The sequence below is a fragment of the Lissotriton helveticus genome, chromosome 1_1 (assembly GCF_964261635.1).
Source record: "Lissotriton helveticus chromosome 1_1, aLisHel1.1, whole genome shotgun sequence".
Taxonomy (NCBI): domain Eukaryota; kingdom Metazoa; phylum Chordata; class Amphibia; order Caudata; family Salamandridae; genus Lissotriton; species Lissotriton helveticus.
In genome coordinates this window covers 1,840,349,462-1,840,368,417 of record NC_136057.1, presented here as the reverse complement: position 1 = coordinate 1,840,368,417, position 18,956 = coordinate 1,840,349,462, and the positions used below count along the sequence as shown (strand labels likewise).

Sequence of the window (18,956 nt, the reverse complement as noted above, 5' to 3'; positions counted from 1 at the left end):
CCAAAAATAATATAATAAGGAATCCACGTGAAAAAATTAGCATAATAGCACAAATACATGTTGAGATGCAGTAATTTAAGCAAATCTCATTCAGTTTTGTAACTCCCCATGCTGCCAGTATGTAAAGCTCAGTAGCGGCTCCTGGAGGGAGTGCTGAGAGGCGATGGGATGGGGCAGGGGAGGGGCAGGATGGGGGTTAGTAAACTCCAGAATAGGGCCGAATGGAGGTAAGTAAAGAAATAAATAAATAAAATGAATTACATTGCGCACGCTGCAACGCCAAATGGCGAAGCAGCGCGCGCAATGCAATTCGTTTTATTTATTTATTTACTTACCTCCATTCGGCCCTATGCCGGAGTTTACTACACTTCACCCTTCCCCTCACCCACCCACCGCCCCGCAGCACTCCCTCCAGGAGCTGCTACTGGTAAAGCTATTGGCCTTAAAGTCTTTATTCTCAGGATGGAGGGTCACTCAAAAGAAGCCAAATTATCTGTACTTTTCTGCTTTTAAAAATAGATACAGACAGGAAACACAATGTTTTTTGTCTGTATTTATCTGTAAAAATCAGTAAAAACTAAAAACAGGGAGCCCTAGTTATAATGCAAGCAAGGATACCGGTTCCCCAAGATATAATTGGGGTGCAATGAGCCAATCAAATCACTGGACCTTAGAGTTGCTGCACCTGCTGCACTAATCATAACTGCACCTCTAATTGTGGACCTCCATGTTCCCCATGCAACCTTATCTTTCTTTATTGCAATCCTCCACTGATTTTCTCCTTCCTTTCTCACTCTCCCCCAACCCTTAGCCCTGTCTCACGCTTCCCCTTCGCCTGTCTCTCTCTCTTCCTCATTATCACTGTCCCCTTCTCTCTCAACAACCTTATTTCTGGTCAGTTTCTTATGCTCTTTTATTGTCCCTTTTACTCATACTTACCTCCTTGCTCTGTGATCCTTAACTCCTCCAATTCTATCAACCAATTTCCTCTCATACATTTCTTGCTTATCTTCTACTCCCTCCATACCCATCCTACACCCACGCTTTCCAAAGTGTGAACATAAAGGCAGGCACCCAAGCAGGGACTAAGTTTCAACATTCTGACAAGGGAGCCCCTAAAATAACTGCAGCTGATGCAAGGCACACTGGGCTCCCTCCAAGCTCTGGGTTCCAGTGCCGCTGCACCACTGGCAGCTACACCATTGCCTGCAACACTGGTGTCCTTCAATGGAGTGGTGTCAACACTAACTCTCAGGTGTGGAGGCCCCTAGGGTGTGTCCCCAACAGGACTGCATGTCGGCTGTGTTGGCTAAGCATGTGCGCTGCTTGTGGGGCTCTGCAAGTCCATGGATAAGCTTCTGCATAGCCACTTGTGGAAGTAGCTGGGTCATGGTGAAGGCATGGTGACGATTGGACTAGGTTATCACTAAGGTTAGCAGATTGTGGTTGTTCAGCTGCTGCTGGGGCATGTCAAGGATGCTTCTTGGACTTTGGTTTGATATCTGACGCAAGTCAGATTGTAAGATGCTCTATGGGTGGTAACGGGGATGCACGTTTGAAGGAACAAGTAGGATGCGTTGCCCGTTGGGTGAAACTTTGACTTTCATCAACAGTTGGTGTGGTGGTAACCAGAAAGTCTTCAGATCCCAGTGAATCTATGACTCACCGGTGGTGAATGCTTTTGGTCAGTACAAGTGTGGAAATCGCAGAAATTACCGTTAGCATAATCTGAAGCCATTTTGTTTGTGGTATCCATTTTAGTTAGCCATGTGTTAGCCATGTGCTTCTTCCGTCCTCACTGTTGCCTGCTTTTCTATTCTGCTTGAGTCATCAAATATAGTTAACTCTTTCAGTACTGAGCCAGAGCACTGTGCATGCTCAGAAAGGCCTGTAGCTGCTAGAATGCACTTGTCTTAGACTGTAACTGTCAGGCTGTTTTAACTGATGTAAGCAGAAATGTCTCCCCTCCCACTTTGCTGACCAAGACATATTTGTATGCCAATGTTAGTCAATAACTATTCCTGTATATGCCTGTAACTCCTCTTTGAGTCTCCATGCTTACTCAGCTGTAAACTGAGTATAAAAGGCCCCTGGTTTCTGTATTCTATGGACTACCTCCTACAGTGGCCTGAGGGTACTGTATTGACGTAGTCCCACTCATGAGAAGTTAATAAAATCTATTCTTTGATATTATAGCTTCTGTGCCAATCTTTTCTTTGTTGGTTCAAGAACCAGTGGACAGATAAGGGTGAACCCCTGCACCAGTGAGCCCCTAAAAATGTTCATTTCCACAAATTGACACCCAACCTGGGGCTCATCGGAGATGCGGCTATCCAAGGGAGTAGTCTTGATGGAAGACAGGAATCTGCTGAGGACGTACACAGCACGAGGAGACCCTTTGTATTTGCAGACCAAGGTATTTCCCAGTTTTCCCAATCTGACCCTCCAGGTGTTGGCCTGTCCCAACTGAGATCTCCCTTGTTGTAAATTTTTCCCAGTGACCATTAGGTCAACCCAGAGCTTGGCAGGTGAAGGTTGGAGACTTTGGTTTGCTATGGTCGCTTAAGCGACACTCTTGTTTTGGATTTGCTTGGCCAAGATTCTGGTTTGATCTTGTTTGTATATTGCAATATACAAAGTCAGGTAATGAGATGTTTGGAAAAAGTACTACTTTAGTTATAATACTTTTGGCATGCCTGCTCCTAGCACACTTCGTAGAAAGTGTTGCTGTCTTGGAGGTACAAATATGGATCTAGAAAATAGTCAGCCGGCTCCTCTAGAGAGGACACTTAATAGGTTTATGTATATTAAATACAGTATTTTTTTCACAATGTATAGTACACTGTGGAACAAATATATGAAAAAAAGGCCTTATGATATTTGTAACATGGAACAGTCTTTGGGCTGTTTACTTGTCTTGGTGCAGTTTCTGGACTGCTTTTCAGAGCTCTTTTGTTTATAAATATGATTTACAATTGGTTTGGTTTGAGTACAGTCTGTGGGCTGACTCTTGTTTTTGTCCTAGTGTTGATTTGTGGTTTGATTGTGTGTTTGAGTGTCTATGAGGATTGTGGACTGACACCAGTGGTGATGCTTGTGAAATCTTGCTTGAGTGAGTAGCTACTGTACTTTTTGTGTAAGGATTGCTTGTCTTTACAAACTGTGTTGTATGTTATGAGTGTGTAGCCCCTTCTCGAAAATGTCTGGAAGGAGCTCAATTTGGTTTGTTGTCATCATTGTGTTCTGCAGATGCCATTGGAAGAAATACACTTTAAATTTCAAAGAATTAATTATATAAAATATGTTAACATCTGCACGCTACTTTAGAGAGTAAAAACAGTAACAAAGTATAGATGTGTGAACGTTCACTTATTATATTGCCACTATGGTAAACAATTAGAATTAAAACTCAATAGGAAAAAGTAGGCCTCACAGAAGAAAAAAAACGAATGTGTGTTTACACAACTAGGACTCAATACAAAATGTTACAGCATTATTCTTAGATACATTATATTAAATATTAAAAGGCATTCACATTATTTGAGTAATTGGTTGCTTCTAAAATAAAAGCGTCCTTCTTTTACCACACTGCAGATACATTTTGACTGGCTTGGAATGCCGGGTTTTTAACCAAGCCTCATTCCCGGCACCGTAAAGAGAGCTTTTTAACAGCTGCTCAAGTTGTCTGTCCGACGGAAACTGTCTGTCAGAGCAGAGGTCATAAAACAAGCTATAAATAAACACAGTGGCAACTAGGTTTCAAGCTAGTACAAAATGGCCTAAAAGCACGTGCATTAAAGACTACTAATTTTGAAAGTTAAAAATACAGCTTCATTATTGTGGATAAAAGAGAAAGAATAAAAGTAAGGATTTTCTTTCTTGTTGCTTTTCTAAAAAGCACATCTGTGGTTCTGATGGTAAATAATTACTACTTTTTGAAAGACTAAGTGAAACACATTTTCTGTGTTTTAGTAAAGCTTCTGTGCTTAGTTTCAAAGGAAGTTTTATACGTTTTAATAATAAATGCATTTAAAGATAGAAGGAAATTAATAGGGCTTGCTTTTCATATGTAGAAAAAAATGAAAGGGTTAGTGATCATTATTAAAAAAAAATGACTACATGAAAAAAATGTATTAAAAGTTATAGCACTAAAATTGTTTTTGCATTATCATGATCTTTTCAAGGTCTAATAACATCACTGTGAACATTTATTAATATTTAGCACAGTAGAAAATGACCCTGTGCAAAGTATGTATTCAGATTTCAATGGGCACATTAAGATTTCTATATCCAACTGGTTAAAATATGTTGTTGCACCACATTAAAAGGTAGAATATTAGTTTATCTAACAACACCAATATTACTGTCTTTTAGTGACAAACTTAAAATGTAATAAGGCCTAATGGCTGCAGTGTCAAATACAAAGGCTATTAAAAGTCATGCAAAGAGTAGCTGTACAGACATGTGAATAACACTGCGCGCCTTAATGCACAATAGTTCTGTGCGCATTATGGCGTTCTGAAAACTGAAATTTTGAGGCAATTTTTTAGGTGCTAGAAAAGCACAGTGCACAAGGATAAAAAAAAAATATAAAGAGTAAAAGTTGCATCCTACCTTTAAAAATATCAGCACGCAGGCACGGAGCAGGGATGCCCTTCAGTCATGCTTCTCAACAGTTACTTTGAATTGTAAAGGCAGCATGGGAATAGCCATGCTCAGACAGGGGACAACAGGTTTAAGGGTCAGAGGCCAAGTTCTTTATTTAGAACTGACCACCACTACTGAAAGCAAAATGTCCACACAGGGAGTTTTGGAGCATTTCTTTTTTTTATCTGAGGTTAGCCACTGTGACAGTGTGTGATTTCTACATTACACTATGAAAGCATCACAGCGTTTCTTGATGTGTACATGTACATATATAATTGTGTAAATGAAAGTTGTACATTTAGTGTACAGCCCTCTAGTAATAATACAAATAACAAAAATAAACAGGGCTGTATTTGATTGAACGGGGAACATATTCCTTTTCAGCAGATTTGCTTCTATTTTGGTCTACAGAAATTACACGTGTTAAGCAAATGCACACTTCAGTGCCACTTGTTCTACATAGGAAAAACATATATATATAATACCTGCTTGTAATGTTGAAGAGTAGTTTAACAAATTAATTCCTTTGTATTAATTACATTTCCTGATTCTAGCATTGTAGGGTAAAACACTACAGGTAATGCTCCAATGATGTCTGAGGCTATAATGTGCCTAGGAAAATTAGGGTCAAATTAATTCTTAATTCATGTTAATGATATTTTGGATATCGTCATTAGTAATTTAACTACATTTAAGAAATGGAAGAATTTACTTAGTTGTTTCAATGAACTTATGGCCTTGATTAAGCCTTCCTGGAACAAGATTGGGCCACAGATCTGTTTTAGGTAACATTAGCTAAAGGAAATATTGCATATTCTGTTAGGAGCAGATGGGGATAACACTGATTTCATGAGAAATAATACAAGTGTAGGAGATATGCAGGGTGGGGTTTATCCTACTGAGTAACATTATCAAGGGGCAGGAGCGTCTGTGGGTCATGTGCAGAGAATAGCTCTGTCATGTATACAGAAATAATGGTTCCCACTTAAAATTGTTGTGCTAGGGCCAGATGAAAAAGCCAGGAAATACAGTTTGCATTAATGCGCTATTATGTTACACAGCTCAATAAGCTAAAGGAATTGGTAGTTGGTTATTGGATTAATGTTTTCTAGTTAGCCCAATGTGGTTGTACACCAAAATGTAGAAAGTGGTACTATCCAATAGTATTGGACATGGCCTCTTTGGTGTGGATTCCCCTAGCCATTTACCTCCTACAAGTCTGTTTTTGCCCAGCTGCCAAAGGGAGTAAATATTGACGACAGGAGGTCACCTGCTTAGGTTAACTACTGCCGAAGGGGGGTAGGAGACTATCTCCTGGGCAAATTAAGGGTAAGAAAAATTAGGTAACACACTGTCCTTTTTCTTGGTTTTTGTGCCTATTATGTGTATTATTGTGAGCTATTCTGTGTGGAAAGTACGCATGGCAGCTTGTTGTGTTCTCTCTTTCTCTCTCTCTCTTTTTCGAGCCTGTCTAAGCTGCCGAGGAATGGCTATGAGACAATTGGTTGGGCTGGCTTTCGTCATTCATTTCACAGGAGGCTGTGAATATGTTCTTAAATAAACAGAGACAAAGCACCTCACCAGTGCACGTCTAATTGGCTATTAAGTAATACTGTTTGAACAAATTGTCAGAATTAACAAAATGAATAAATAAATATGCCATGTTACTGCCCCTCCTGTCTGTAAACTGATGAAATTATGAAAGGATGGTAGAATAGACTGATGTTCCCTTATTTGACCTTTATGGGGAACTATATGTTAGTAATTTTTGTTCTAAAATTCCCAGGTGGTAACACCATTATTGTTGATGTTATCACAGCACTACATAAGTTGCAGAGGCATCACTAGTCCCTCATTAGTTAGTTCATATAATTGAGATGACAACCCTTGCTAGAGCTGGTGAATAGGTTTCTCCCCTGAATATGATATTACATGGCCCAGATCGTGAAAAATATATGATGCCTATGGTTCACAATGCTAGGAAAAATGCCTGTGTGATCCTTAGCAAATATCTTGAAGAAAAATATAGCCTTATAGGAGTTTGTTTGCCACAACAAGTTCTGCTGGAGAGATGCATGTACTTACTATGTTTGGATTAATTTGTCAGTTATTCATGTAATATGGATCTCTGTTACATTCATAATTCTAGAGTTTCCCGCTACACGTATAATATGAGAGCATGGTCATAAAGCGCAAAACATGGTTGTTCTTACGTAAGGAAAATAATTCTAGAAGTGTCCACAGTCCTGTACAATAGTGGAAAAAAAATCACAAGTAGAAGAAGTGTTGTGAACTATATGATTTATGGAACACAAGCTTGCTAACACAAGAAACACCAAAGAATAGTTGTTTTGAAATTCCTTTTCTTTGAGGTTCTTCAGAAAAATAATATAGGGGTGTTTCTGAAATAGAATATCCTCTTTTGATTGATTATTTGTATTTTGTGTCTAAAGATTTCTGTTCTGTTTACCAATAGATATCTGCTGCCTTACAACCATTGCCAGAGGGGCCCGGACATCAGATCCAGTCTGGGGAGTCAGCGCCAGTCCAGCTTGAAGCCAAGCTGAAGGGAACCAGCAAAGGCGTTGCTGGCAACTATAACAGCGGTGAAGGTGGAAGACCAGAAGAAGCGTGTACCTTTGCCACTGCCATACGACTCTTGGGCGAAGGATGGGGTCGCAAATCAGGATGGAGCACTGATCATTTGCTTTGTTCCAGTTTTTTTATGCCTAGCTGAGAGAGGCACAGACCGATAACAAGAGCAAGGAGGTTTTTGGCCGAAACAAGGGTTGCTTCAGATACTCCAGCATCAGGCCTCTGACTTCCGCTCCCCCAAGTAAAAGCAGGTCTGCACCTTTGTTTGTTGATAAGGAGGTGCCTGGGCACACTGGGAACAATCTGCGGCCTGTTTAAAGAGCAGTGCGCCAGCGGAACAACAAAGGAGTTAGGGAAGGACTTGAGTTCAGGGTACAGGTGCTGTGCCTTTGGTGCCTGTTAGATTAAAGTGAAGACTACTGGTGCACTGCCTGAGACACTGGACAGGATCATTGAGGGTATTTGCCCTGGAAAGTGATTGCCCTATCCTGAAAGTTTTCCCTCAGCCTGGCCCGTGATTGTCTTTCCTGGGTTGCCAGTTTTGCAGCTCCACTGTGGGAGAAGTGAACATTTGATGAACGATAGGAGCCTGCCTGTGAGGCTCAGATGGACACAGGGAGAAGACTGCCATCTGGCTGGTTGTACAGCGGCTTCTATTTTCCAAGTACTTTTTAGCAATGTACCCCTTTGGTTGTCCCATTTTTTAGGAGGAGCAGCGGAGGAGCAGCCCTTTGCGGCTCCTAGTCCTAATTCCCATTGCCCCGTTTGGTCCTCCTGGTCCCCCAACACAAAGATTGTTTTTGTGACAATATGTGTAGTTGCTTTAATATTTGCATTCAGAATATTGTTGTTTCTGCAAGAAAAATATTTTGTGCACACTTTGATAAATACTACTCCGCTCCCCCGAACATATCATTGGTACCCTATCCCTAATTAAGAAGAACACCGAAAGGTCTATCAATAAAATATTTGTATTTAGACATAGCATCAGACATATGCTGTTGGCTATTTCCAAACTGAATAAAATAGACGCTGAAATCCACTAGAATTCAGGGACAAGGACTTGAACTGGTTGGTTTTGGACACTGTTTTCCATTTGGGGCTGACATCTATTATCAGCCCTATCTATAATTGTTGCAATCCTTTTTTCCCGCTGCCTTTGTATTTAATGGACCCAATTCTCTGTTCCCTATGTATTTCTATTCGTATCTTACCAGTTAAACGAAATGTTCAAAATGTAAATGCCCACCTAGCAATGGATCAGGATATTAATGAATTTATGAGGATAGATGTGCAGAATAAGTTCCATGCTTCTATTAATTTATAGAGGATGTCTTCAGCTAATGCTAAAATGGCCATCTGTGGAAATCACAGAAATTACAGTTGGCATAAGCTGAAGCCATTTGGTTTGTGGCATCCATTTTTGTTAGCCATGTGCTTCTTCCGTCCTCACTGTAGCCTGCTTTTCTATTCTGCGTGAGTCATCAACTATAGTTAACTCTTTCAGTACTGAGCCAGAGCAGTGTGCATGCTCAGAAAGACCAGTAGCTGCTAGAATGCTCTTGTCTTAGATTGTAACTGTCAGGCTGTTTTAACTGATGTAAGCAGAAATGTCTCCCCTCCCACTTTGCTAACCAAGACGTATTTGTATGCCCATGTTAGTCAATAACTATTCCTGTATATGCCTGTACCTCCTCTTTGAGTCTCCATGCTTACTCAGCTGTAAACTGAGTATAAAAGGCCCCTGGTTTCTGTATTCTATGGACTACCTCCTACAGTGGCTTGAGGGTACTGTATTGACGTAGTCCCACTCATGAGAGGTTAATAAAATCTATTCTTTGATATTACAGCTTCCGTACCAATCTCTTCTTTGTTGGTTTAAGAACCAGTGAACAGATAAGGGTGAACCCCTGCACCAGTGAGCCCTTAAAAAGGCTCATTTCCACACAAGGCATCACTGATTCTTGGCATGGTTGCCATGACTTGCAAGCCATCCGTTGTCTGCATGGTTGCTCTGGAAAGCTAGGGATAGAGCACAGTTTGCATACATCATACTCTTTGTTCTCCAGCTATGACTTATTGCAGCACATTGGTGGCCTGCCTGTCGTGGGCTGCTGTGGCCACTCATAGTACAGTATGGATGGATTATGGTGGTCGTTATCTGGTGTGACCAAACCTCATCAGAGGCTGTATCAGGGTTCTTCACTTCGACACAGAAGTGGTCATCTGATTTGTCAGTGTGGATTGGTGGTTCATCTCCTTTTCTTCTTGGCAATCAGATATGCGCCTACTTGAATAGGCCATCTGGGCCTCTAGGTGGTTGAGTCTCTTTCTTCTAGGCACTTGGGTGTGCACCTTCTATTGGACCATGCCAGTAGGGCCTCTTGGTGGTTGAATGTCTTTTGGTCAGTCCAAACGGGGCCTCTGGGTATTTGTCTCATTCTTTGGAACAAGTAGTACAGACATTGATCCTCTTCCCTTCCAGGCAGAATATTCCGGTGTGGCAATAAGCCACGTGTTCCCTCAACAGACAACCATTGCAGCTTCTAATCTGTGGAAGGTTTTGCATTTACAGGGGGCTGCATACTGTAGTGGCAGGGGAGCTTCCTTTGCATAAGGAAGCAGGTGCAAAGCAGCAGCATTGGTAGACTCTGAATGTTGAGTGGACATGCAGCATTGAGATGATTCCCAATTTCGTGGTAGTTGTGCATATGCCATGTTGGCTAGTATGACTACTGGATTTGGGTGAGGAAGGGACCTCTCTTAGCAGTCTTTCCTCAAAATACCTTTCTGAATTTGTGTAGGCAGCGACTGAGGCTGTGAAGTTCCTTGGAGACAGGAGTCATGAGGTTTGGTTAGTAAGTAGGGCACAGTGGGCCTTGAAGGTACATCTGGTTAAGCCCTTGTGGCTGGACTGGAGTCTCAGGAGCCGCCCACCCTCCTCTCAGGCCGGCCATGCACAGGAGGAAGTGGCAGCAGGCAATGTTGCCAATCATGCCTTGTCCTTAGAGGCAGGTTACAGGGCATTTGCAGGAGTGGTCATCACCCATCTTCTGGGGGATGAGAGGTCGCAGAGGTGGTGAGGTGGCACACAAGGTTGGAGTGGGGTAAAAAATAGGCCAGGGTAACCAAAAGAAAAGTGGCCCATATTTGCACCCCTATGACCTCCTCCTTGGTTTCCCGCACTACCACCCAGCAACAGTGCCCCTCACCTCTCCGTAGCCCCTCTTTCACATTGATTTCAATTGTTTTAAAGCATTGGTAAAGGCTGTCTTTACTAGTAGGAATGTATATCTACAGAAACAAACATTTTTTATCAACATTAGAATAGATAATGGAAGACAGGGGAAAAAACAAACATAACATCCTAATCTATTTTATGCAGTTTGTATGCAGCTCTTTCATGACAGTCAATGTTATTTTTTGGGGTAGTATCTTATGAACTGTGTTAACAAAAGGATTTCTGTGACAAAAGCAGTAATTCACTCAGCTATCATCCACATAAAACACAGATGTGTTATTTTCAGCAGGCATATTAACCTTTGTGCTACTTTATGGCGAGTCAAACCTGCCACTAGACAAAAACTCAGATCTCGCTCTCCAGCAGGAACATTAATCACACAAGTTATCTTGCCATTTTCATTGCTGCCTGAAAGTTGGATGCACAAGGAACTCTGCAGGAAGTGTTTTTAAATTCCAAGCTATTGCTAAACACAGCGCCCTCCTGAGGTCAGTACCTCTCTCCCCAGGCAATCGCCCAGTGCTACCACACCAGACGCACCACCCTAAAGACAGCCCTGCTTGGACTCTCGAGTCCAAAACGAACAGAGCTTTATTGTGGTTTCTGCCTGCCACCCATGCTTCATCATCATTCACAAAGAATTAGAAACAAAGTATAAAGCAAGACATTTCTGCATCACCATCGTCCTTATCGATAACATCTCTCCATCAACACATATTAACGACTTCGCTGTATTTGTCGACAATCGGTCTACAACAGTCGCCAACTTTGTTATCTTCACATCATTTAAACTCACTCCCAAACTGGGTATTACCGCTCCGAAGATGTCTCCAATCACTGCTCCTGCACTTGCATCTCTCTTCGTTCTAGAATGCCTTTCACCTTCTAACAGTTCTAAATCATCTGCATGGTAGATTTTCCAAAAAATCATACGCAAATAGCACGTACCATACCAATTTGCAGGCAATCTCACATAAGCATTCCTTCCACACACATAATGTACTGTTGGCACCATTTGCACCAAACCCTGCTGAAAGTCCTTTGCAGACGCTTTCATAGTGAAGACATGATCACACAAACTTTGTCCTACATAGACCTTGTCATAATAGGTCTGCATACGTTTCAGACACAACGTTCCCTTCTGCACTAGGTCCAATGCTATAGGGCCATAGCTTCCCTTCGCTCTGTGAGCTCTCTCTTCATCTGTCCAATCTACTGGACTATCTCCGGTGTCACGTGTTTGCGTTAGCTGTCTAGATCTATCTTCTATTTGATCTACAAACTTCTTCTCTACATCTGTTAGTGAACAGGTCAAATTATGTCTATGGGCATAAGAGGTGTCCAGCGTTGTAGCTGGTATGAAGTACTTCCTAAGCCTATCTTCATGCTTATAATAATCGTACTTCTTCAGGTGCTTTTAAGCTGATACCTCCGAAAGCACTGCATCATAATTTGAAAAGAAGTACTCATAATGGCCTCTCCCATAGAATATACTAAGCAACAAACTACATGTAATTCCATAAGTCAGTGGAAGATGGTGATACGTAATACCCCATCCACTGAGACAGGCAACTGCATTCACACATAACAATCTTTTGCATCCATAGCCTCAACATACTCATATAGCAGCTTGGCATATGCATTATGCATTAAAATCACCTTTAGACAAATCTACATGCAACCTACGACTATTTTGATCTAGCAAAGCCTTTTCTGCTCATGTGATGCCCTCTCTCTTGGTTGAAGTGCTAGTTGTAGGCGTTCCCTTCACCTCTTCGACTTCTACCTCATGCGGAATAGCAACTGACACTATGATGACTATTAAAACTATCACTCCTACTATGAGTGTGCCATTCATACATTTGGACCTACGGTTTGGATTTCCAGTCTCCATTCTCATTGTCAGGTTTGCTTTTCAGCAAACGAACACTTCGAGTCTCTGTCTCCACCACAAGTTGTGACTTAACCAGTCCAACTGCCAGTCTTGATGTGCTGGAAATCCCCTTTACAGTACTTTTGTTCCTTATTTATACAGTTCACAGAAGACTTCCTTAACCCTCTTTCTTCTTCTACGTAAAGTCCCTAAGTTTATTCTACTTCCAATCGGGCCTAGGTTATCTTCTTTAAACCACCTATTTACAAACACAGTTTATTTACAATCTACAATGAATTCAGATCCAATTGCAGCTAGAACATGTTGCAAAATTTCAAGACAAACAGTTACCTGTTCATGAGTTGAAGGTACAAATCCAAACGTCGGAAAAACTAGTGTGTGTAAGATCAAGATTCGCACCTTGCTCAAGACTGGAGGTTTCGGAATCGGAATCGTCAGCACCCCTTCGATTTCAAGACCGGGCACCAGCAGTACCGCTTTGATCTTCAGTAGCGGATTCCTGCTGACCACACTCACGGACCTTACCCTCCCGGAACTCACTACTCCCGACATCAGTTACTGCATAAGTCCACTCCAGGGCAGCGAGTCTCTGACAAGGCACCCTTGTCCTCCTTGATCTCCTCAGGCCTTGATTCTGCTCTTCTTTGCTCTCTTCCGATTCAGAGACCTCAGACCCAGGAGCAAGATCTCACTCAGGAACCAGCTGAAGATTCAGCCTTCTCTGTCTCTCGGGTCACGCTACTTATGTGCTTCTAGCCCTTCTGCTTTCCTCTTGGTCACTCTGCGTACCACTTCCTTCTGCTGAGTCTGACTCTAGACCACTCCCAAAATGACTTTCTTCCTCAGAGTCAATGTCCGGGTTTTGGATAGCGTAACCTTCCTCAGCTTGGCCTGGTGAGCACCTAGCTTCGTCAGCAACCCTCACAGCTTGGCTTGTCCTCTCTCGTGGCCCTGCTGCCACAGCTGGATTTTCATTCGTGAGAGGGGCTGTTTCTTCCAAGGGTGCTGAAACTCTGCGGGTATGAGAAGCATGCATCCAGTTTGGCAATCCTCCACACTTCACTGCTGTGTTCGTTACTAGTATCACCTGATAAGGGCCTCACCACCGAGCGTCCAAGCAGCTCTTCCTCACGTGCTTGTGGACAAGCACCCAATCCCCTGGGGACAGGTCGTGGCAAAGGTCACTTGAAGTGGGGACAGTGGCAGCCTGTACCTGCTGAGACACAGAACTGACCACATCAGCTAGTCCTTTGCAATAATCAAGGATTAAGTCATCAGTGATGTTTATCAACGCTGTGGCTGGCACCGCTGGCAACCGTATCACCCTCCCCATTAAGATCTCATGCGGGGAAAGACCGGTCCTCCTATCTGTGACAGTGCGGACACTCATCAACACCAAAGGCAATGCATCAGGCCACTTCAGGCATGTAGACGAACAAGCTTTTGCCATCCGTGCTTTCAAAGTTCCATTAATCTGTTCCACTATCCCAGAAGCCTCTGGTCGATAGCTACAATGGAGTCTCTGATAAACGCTTAAAGCAGTGCAAGCAACTTTGTGATCCCGCGGTGGAAGTGTGTTCCTCTATCCGACTCCAAAGAGGTTGGAAAACCAAACCTAGGAATCAGCTCTCTCATTAACAATTTCGCCACATCTTCGTGTTGGATTAGCTTCCAACCACCGTGAAAACACACACACCACCACTAAAATGTACCTCAATCCATTACACTTGGGCATCTCAATAAAATCCAAATGCATCCTATTGAAGGGTCCTCCTGACCTCCCAATATGACTCAAGGTAACTAGAGTCTTCTTTCCAGCATTCATTTGTTGACAAGTAACACATCTCTGACACAGTTTTAGCAACCGCTCGAAATTGTGGATTGTACCACGTTTGTCTGAACACTCACACCATCGCACCTCTTCCAAGGTGTACCGAACCATGAATCTGTCTTGCCATCGGGCTCAAAAGGTCATCTGGTAACACTGCTTGACCATCATTTGAAACCCAAATATCAACATCCCCTTTCTCACATCCTGACTTGATCCATACATCCTTTTCCTGCTCTGGGACTTCTTCCTGCAGGCGCTGGAGTTCATCCCCAGTGTCTGTCATGGCTAACATCATGTTGAGTTCAGTTATTTCTTGGCTCTTTCCTGTGTAATCTCCAGTAAATACACACCCTTGTTCAGCACAAAAATTTGTAATTTCGTCTGCGTACTTATTGCCAAGAGTTACAAAGTCCGTTCCACTCCCATGTGCTGCACATTTCACAACAGCAATTTCTTTGGGACACTGCAAAGCCTCCAACAGTTGTCTCACATATCCTCCATTTCTGATGGGAGAACCAGATGATATCATATAACCGCGCGAGTCAAGGCATTGATTTCAGCTACTTGTGCAGAGTATACTCCTTCTAAACCCACAGCTTCAACCACCCCTGTAATGGAACATACATCAAATGCTGCTTTTAACTGGCCAACATTGTCTCTTAAGCATGAACCATTAACAAAGAATATTTCATCAGGGTCAGGCAGAGGTTCATCAACAATGCCAGGTCTCGGTTTGGTGCAAAGTTCAATCATATCGAGACAGTCATGGTCTTCACAATCTTTATCATCTGCACTTGGCAAAGGAATCAGTGTAGTGGGATTTAAAACAGAACACCTTCTCAGAGTCACATTCTCCGCAGCAAGTACAACCTGCTCGTAGCATGTGAGTCTGTTTTGGTCAGGTGCTGTGTTTTGGTCCTTGTCATGAACAGTTCAACAGAATGCGGAACATACACAATCAAAGGGTGACCCATAACAATGCTTTCACATCTCTCAATGCTGACACTGGTTGCGGCAACGGATTTAGGACATCCAGGCAATGCTGAAGCTACTGGATCTAAAGTAGCTGAGAAGTAGGCAACTGGTCTACGGACACCTCCATGACTCTGAGTCAGAACTGACAATGCGCAACCTTCCCGCTCGCAACAGAACACTGAAAAAGACTTGTTGTAGTCAGTCATTCCCAGAGCCGGAGCATGACACAGGCCCTCTCTCAACTCTAAGACCGGCATCAGACTGTCGTTGTCCCTAGGGGTGGGCGGAATTTGCGTAATCGCGTTACGCAAATATGCGCGAAATGGTAAAAAATCTTCGTGAACACGCAGAAATTCCGCGCACATGCGAAATTGCTTGTTCGCAATGCTTTTTTCCTGTTCACAATTGCTGTTTGCGTTCTCGGGGGAAAATATCTCACGAACACACATTTTGACAACGCAAACAAGCAAAAAATTTCGCGAAGTCGCTGAACGAAGAATTTTGGGCAATTTTGCGTTCTCCGCGGAACGCGAAATTACCCAAATTCCGCAAATTCTGCGAGCGAACAGAATTTGCCACCCAGGCCTAGTTGTCCCATGGTGCCGGATCACTCACATCTTTGTGCGTTAGCCTCTGCAAAGGCTTCGCCTTCAGGGAGAAATTTGGAATCCATTGGCAACAGTAGCCAACCATCCCTCGGAACATTCTTACTTCCCTCTGTGTGGTAGGTACAGCCATATTCATGTTTGCCTCAATTCGGTCTGGTGACACCTTTCTCTTGCCTTTCTTCATTCGATGACCCAAGTACTGTACCTCACTCAAACAGTACTGCAATTGATTTGGGGACACCTTGTGTCCATTCTCTGCCAAATGATTCAATAAGGCTATCATGTCAATCCTGCAAGCATCCTCCGTTTCTGACGCAACCAAGAGGTCATCAATGTATTGCACAAGAACAGAGTTTTGCGGCAACACAAGACTCTCAAGCTTCTTTTTCAAGGTCTGATTAAAGATCGATGGGCTCTCTGTATACCCTTGAGGGATCTGACCCCATGTTAACACACGGTCTTCCAGCCGGAAACCAAATAAAAATTGGCTTTCCTCGTGAAGGGGTATCGAAAAGAATGCCTGACACCAATCAATCACCGTAAACCACTCTGCTTTGCTTTACTTTACTTTTGCGTGGAATCTGGAACAGTATCACTGATGGATTCGGTACCACTGGACAACATGGAACCACAATCATGTTAACCTTTTGCAGGTCTTGCACAATTCAAAATTTCTCACTCGGTTTCTGTAATCCCATAATGGGTGAATTACATGGACTGCCCATTATCTCCTTCAGGATTCCCTACTTAATCATGGAATCGATTACAGGTTTGATCCCAGCAATCGTCTCTGGTGACAAATTGTACTGGGGTGTTCTTGGGAACTCAACGTTTGGCTTAATCTGGATCTTAACCGGTTCAACCCCCTTGATCAGTCCGATCTCTTCTCCCGTAAAATCCCACACATCCAATGAGACAGAGTCTCTCAAGTCAAGTGGAAGATCTTCCACTGTTAACACAGTGTACATCTCTATGCACAAATGCTGATTTACAACCTTTAAGGTAGCATCATTATCGTTGGTCTGCAATTCCACTCCCTTAGGGATGCAGTAGATAGTACAATTGAGCTTACACAGGAGGTCTCGTCCTAACAGACAGACTGGACTTGAGTCGCACACTACAAACTGGTGTCGATCTCGGAAGGTTCCTATTCTCACAGGAATCGGCTCGGTCAATGGGTTAGTCATTTTCTTATTTTCTACTCCTACGACTTGGATTGATTGTCCCAAGAGGGGTAGGTTGGGAACTACTGCAGATCTCACAGTAGAACGGGTAGCACCAGTATCAACTAAAAAGGTGGTAGGATGAGCATCAACATCCGCTTCCACAAACGGTCCCCTCTGGTCTACCTCTAAGACTGTCCCAAGAGTGCAGTCTTCCTCCCCCCTCAGGCACCATCATTTCAACAGGTCTGAGCTGTACTCATCGAAATTCTCAAAAAGGGGCATCTGCTGGTACGTTCTAACTCCCTGCGGAATTCTCAGAGGTTGCGGAACTTGCACCTGTGGTGCCAATGTCCCCCCTTGCATAGACCTGGGTCTCGTCACTGTATTCACGACCTCAGGTACCTGCACCGACTCCTCCTCCTGTTGGACCTGATTTGCTGGGTTTAACCTACACTCGCGTTTCCAATGCCCGATTTTGTGACAAAGGTGACACGCAGTAGTCTTTTTCAGTGTCGCCACATCCATTCCTATTTTGGGGTCTACAGGCTTTCCCTTTACTTGGCCCTGAGCATTCTGTGCTCCTCCCTGATTGTTGCCCTGCCTTCTTCCTAGCGTTCCTCCAGCGTTACAGTTCCCTGTCAGCGGTTTGCATTTGGACTAACATTAGCTTATCCTTAAGCTTTCTGTGCTTCTAGTCTACCTCATCACTGCAGTACCTGGCATATCGCAGTATTTCGTCCACTGACTTGTTCTGCCAGCAGATCAAATGCTGCTGAATCATGAAACTAATTTCTGGTCTTAAACCCAAGACGAACTTGGAAACAAACGGTCCCATGTCTTTAGGGCCTAGTGTATCTACCCCACTGTACTGCTTAAAGGCTTGTAGAAGCCTCTCGTAGAACTCATGCACAAATTCCTTCGGTTCCTGAATAGTTCGATCTATCTTTACCCAATCAATATCCTGTGGCGTTATCTTGGATTTCAGCCATGTAATTACCTGCTCAAACTTTTTCATGACAATAGGTGAAGGACCATTCGTAACAGGATCCCTATCTGGTTCAGAGGTAGGCCAATCAACTTCAACTTTACACGCTGCTCACAAGTCACTTGGTACTACAATGTCAAACAATGTATTCAAATCGACCCACAACACCTTCGAGATCTTAACAAAGCGATCAACCTGTTTGTACCATCCTACAGGCTTCTCCCTCAGCCGAGGAAATTCATTTGTAAATGCTGCCAAATCACCTCTACTCAAAGGCACATGCATGTACCCTCCATTAGATTTCTCTTGCAAAGGGTAATTTTCTACTCCTACCATTCCCCCTCCTGGAGGCGGTGTCTCTCCTACACTCTTTTTGGTGCTCTTCTTCTTGGACCATCTTTCCTCCCACTTATCAAGCATGCTCCATGCGCGTATCCCTATGATCAATTCTCGAATGTGAGCTTTCAGCCCTATAACCCTTTTCTCTACCAATTCCTGGTCACTGTACTGCAATCTGTGACTTCTCTGTAACATCTTAGTTTTGGACAGATCCAACTCATATCTCTTTGCCAAATCTGTTAGTTTCTCATGCGCTGACCTTGCCTTGCGAGTTACATCCTTCGCTACAAACAGCAACTTCTCAGGTTAGTCAAGATCCACACTTTCCAACGGCAGGTTCCCATTAATGATCTCATCTACCTCAGCTTTCAACCTCACCACGTCCAACATATTTGCTCTAATATCAACTTTCAGGGTCCCTCGACTGGATGCTCCACTCACTTCTTCATTCTCATTGCTCTGATCTCCACATCGGTTCACTTCTGCTATATCCCTAAGGGCTGGTCTATTCCCAGCATTCCCATGGTCCCAACCTCCTGCCGTCCTGTCATTTTGGTTCCTCACTGGTGGTTCCTACATCCTTAAGTCAGATCTCGAATCGGAAAGAGAGACCTTGGCCTCGCTGTCCATACATCTACTTGTCCTCTTGAGGAGTCTGCAGTGGCTGGACATGGT

General features: G+C 43.2%; 1 protein-coding gene and 1 long non-coding RNA gene across 2 annotated transcripts in view; one reads left to right on the top strand and one right to left on the bottom strand.

Annotated features, from left to right (window-relative positions):
- Positions 1–18,956, bottom strand: part of SLC44A3 (solute carrier family 44 member 3) — an 879,170-nt gene that overhangs the window by 780,905 nt on the left and 79,309 nt on the right. The window lies entirely within an intron of this gene.
- On the top strand, positions 480–8,227 carry LOC144753660 (uncharacterized). The gene is made up of 2 exons (XR_013594461.1): positions 480–2,416; positions 7,124–8,227. It is a non-coding gene; the product is annotated as an uncharacterized LOC144753660 (long non-coding RNA).